Below are 4135 nucleotides of genomic sequence, written 5' to 3' on the forward strand. Positions count from 1 at the left end.
ATCTGCCTGCGCACGCGCAACACTGACACGCACTGCTATGAAGGGTCGTTACTAGTTACCACAAACACAAAGTCATAAACACCGCCTATTTCTACAATTTATCTTCTTAAAATGTGATTTTAAACCTTACTTAACCTTAACCCTAAAAAGCTAGTTTTTGTTATCATGAATTTTTACCATATTGACCCAATTTTGACTTGGCTGTGGTAACTAGTGTAAACCGCCACCTCAAGTGCTTGTTCAGTCTAGCGTGCAGGTTATGGTTGACCGTCATGAAGAGGTTTTGGGCACCAGAGGGACCCCAATGAAATAAAAAATGTTTTCTTCATAACAACCAACTGATGTTAACAGCATAATCAAAATATGAATCTTTGAAACTGCAACTTTCAGATGATGACACTTATTTTTGTGCAAATGTATGATGAGTGCATTCATTGATTCAGATTACTATTTGATCTATAATTTACTCCTTTCCAAATGTGTAACATTCTGTTCCTGTGAACATAACAATTTGTATCCAGGCAGGCTTCACTGTTACCACTCTTGTGAATTTCAGTTCATCATATTTTTGTTGATTATTGAAATTGAGCCAAATAGGGCAAAATAGGGCCAATTAAATTGTACACATTTCAAAATTGAATGGATCTGAGATTAGTGGAAAAACTCTAATCACAAAATGGATTGTTTTCACACAATATAAAAACATTTAAATAGTTTTAATATCCTAGTCTGTCTAAATAGCATAATCTCTTAGAGTCTGATTGAGCAACATAATCCCTAAATCTGAAATCTATTCCCCTGGTAAAGCCCCATCCATAGCCAGTCACAGAGGCAGCAGACTAGGTATGTCTCCTCCCCTCCCCCTTTCACACAGCGTTGCTTACAGTACATCTGAGTCTGCCCTGAGGGCCAGGCAGTATGGCACTTTAATTAATCAAAAACAGTTTAGTCGAATGAATAGGAGGTGATGGTATTATTATTTGTTTTTCTGTGTTTACTAGTGAATATAATCCTATTTTCTGGAATGTGAAGTCTTTGTTTGAGATATTCTGTTTTAAGATTCAGTGCCTCACAGCTATGTGGTTTTGGAATGGAATCACACTGAAGATCAATACCACACACGTCAATAGGGATATAGCCTAACCGCCGTGGAGACTCAGGGGAGGGATGTGTGGGGGGTGGGGGTTGACCACCACTGAAGCAATTGTCTCAAACATCTTATTTAGCAACACTTCACAACATACATAGAGATTGTATTATGTATTCATGGTTGTTCACATACAGTATTTGTAAGTTTAACTAACTTAAACAGAATTGAAATCTATTGTTATTGTTTTATCAAACTGTTGGTTTTGAGGGGAAACTTGTCAGAGTCCATATTTTTCCTGACCTTACTGGGTGAGAACAATAGGCCATCTGCAGCCCAGAACAATGTCAAATTTTTAAGGAAGAACGACACGGGGGTCTCCATTCAGTAACACTGGTTAACGACTACTACAGGAAATATAAGTGTGTCTTATTAAAAAATAAATGTCCCCATGCATTGGAGATTACATTTTTTTATAATTTATTCAACCAATACTTTTGTTTTGAACAAAGGATTAATTTTGGGACACATTTGCTAATGTTTGAAAATAATGGATTCAAAAAAGATGATCTAATCCTCACAAGTTAGATTGTGCATGCATAATTGCTCTATCAAATACATATTGGAAAACAGACTCCCCCCATCAGCTCCAGTAATGCTGGTGATTTCTATTGATGAAGCACATAGGTTACCCATAGTGCATTAATGGGCTATCCCAGTAATTTGATTTGCTAATTGTGACGCCGTAATGCAACAGTGTGACAGGGCTGGAGTTGAAGGGCCCTTGTGAAGTGTTTGGTAAGTGTGTTTCTTCAATAGAGAAAACATGAGACATTGTGAACCCTATGACACTAATTGATATAATTGTTTCTGATGTAATTCAGAGGCATGTAAGAAAAGCATGTTCACTGCATTTGAAACACTTTAATTGTAATTGACAGTTTAAAGACGTCAAGATTTTGTTTTTCCCTTTGCATAGGACCTTACAGTTGCAATGCTATGAGTTGACTTTGTTTATGTGTTAAAGTCAGCGTTCATTATAAACTCAGCAAAAAAGAAACGTCCTCTCACTGTCAACTGCGTTTATTTTCAGCAAACTTAACATGCGTAAATATTTGTATGAACATAACAAGATTCAACAACTGAGACATAAACTGAACAAGTTCCACATGCATGTGACTAACAGAAATTGAATAATGTGTCCCTGAACAAAGGGGGGGTCAAAATCAAAAGTAACAGTCAGTATCTGGTGCGGCCACCAGCTGCATTAAGTACTGCAGTGCATCTCCTCCTCATGGATTGCACCAGATTTGCCAGTTCTTGCTGTGAGATGTTACCCCACTCTTCCACCAAGGCACCTGCAAGTTCCCTGACATTTCTGGGGGGAATGGCCCTAGCCCTCACCCTCCGATCCAACAGGTCCCAGACGTGCTCAATGGGATTGAGATCCGGGCTCTTTGCTGGCCACGGCAGAACACTGACATTCCTGTCTTGCAGGAAATCACACACAGAACGAGCAGTATGGCTGGTGGCATTGTCATGCTAGAGGGTCATGTCAGGATGAGCCTGCAGGAAGGGTACCACATGAGGGAAGAGGATGTCTTCCCTGTAACGCACAGCATTGAGATTGCCTGCAATGACAACAAGCTCACTCCGATGATGCTGTGACACACGGCCCCAGACCATGACGCACCCTCCACCTCCAAATCGATCCCACTCCAGAGTAAAGGCCTCGGTGTAACGCTCATTCCTTCGACGATAAACACGAATCCGACCATCACCCCTGGTCAGACAAAACCGCGACAAAACCGCAACAGTCCTGTCTGGTCCAGCGACATTGGGTTTGTGCCCATAGGCGACGTTGTTGCCGGTGATGTCTGGTGAGGACCTACCTACAAGCCCTCCGTCTAGCCTCTCTCAGCTTATTGGGGACAGTCTGAGCACTGATGGAGGGATTGTGCATTCCTGGTGTAACTCGGGCAGTTGTTGTTGCCATCCTGTACCTGCCCCGCAGGTGTGATGTTCGGATGTTCCGATCCTGTGCAGGTGTTGTTACACGTGGTCTGCCACGGCGAGAACTATCAGCTGTCCGTTCTGTCTCCCTGTAGCGCTGTCTTAGACGTCTCACAGTAAGGACATTGCAATTTATTGCCCTGGCCACATCTGCAGTCCTCATGCCTCCTTGCAGCATGCCTTAGGCACGTTCACGCAGATGAGCAGGGACCCTGGGCATCTTTCTTTCGGTGTTTTTCAGTCAGTAGAAAGGCCTATTTAGTGTTCAAAGTTTTCATAACTGTGACCTTAATTGCCTACCGTCATGCTAGAGGGTCATGTCTGTTACTGTCTTAACGACCGTTCCACAGGTGCATGTTCATTAACTGTTTTGTTCTACTGGATATTATAGGTGAATGCACCAATTTGTAAGTCGCTCTGGATAAGAGCGTCTGCTAAATGACTTAAATGTAAATGTTAAATGTTTATGGTTCATTAAACAAGCATGGGAAACAGTGTTTAAACCCTTTACAATGAAGATCTGTGAAGTTATTTGGATTTTTATGAATTATCTTGAAAGACAGGGTCCTGAAAAGGGGATGTTTCTTTTTTTGCTGAGTTTAGATGTTGTGTCAACAACATAATACATTCTAAACAAATTAAACAACATTGTCGGTAGGCTAGTCCGGTCTTTCGGTTCTGTTGTGATTTACCGTTCCATTTTCATAGAATTTAAATGGTTCGGCCTATGAATAACTGATATTTTGTCCTCTCCTCCAGGCTTCCGTCCTTCTCTCCTCCATGACCCGGAAAAACTGTTACGCTGTCGCCATATGTAGGAGAGTGTCAATTCGTGTATCCTACTGCGGTGGAGTTTTGAAATCCACCACACACACTTTGAAACAGCTGTTGTTTTTCTCAGATGAGAAAAGAATGCACACATTTAAAAACAATACGCTACTTATGCTTTTATCTATAAAATGTATAGCACAACTATCTACATTTCTTTTTACACATGTATTTTGGGTTTCCCCCTCTGTGATTGAATTTTCCTGA

The sequence above is a fragment of the Salmo trutta genome, chromosome 21, assembly GCF_901001165.1.
Source record: "Salmo trutta chromosome 21, fSalTru1.1, whole genome shotgun sequence".
Classification (NCBI taxonomy): Eukaryota; Metazoa; Chordata; class Actinopteri; order Salmoniformes; family Salmonidae; genus Salmo; species Salmo trutta.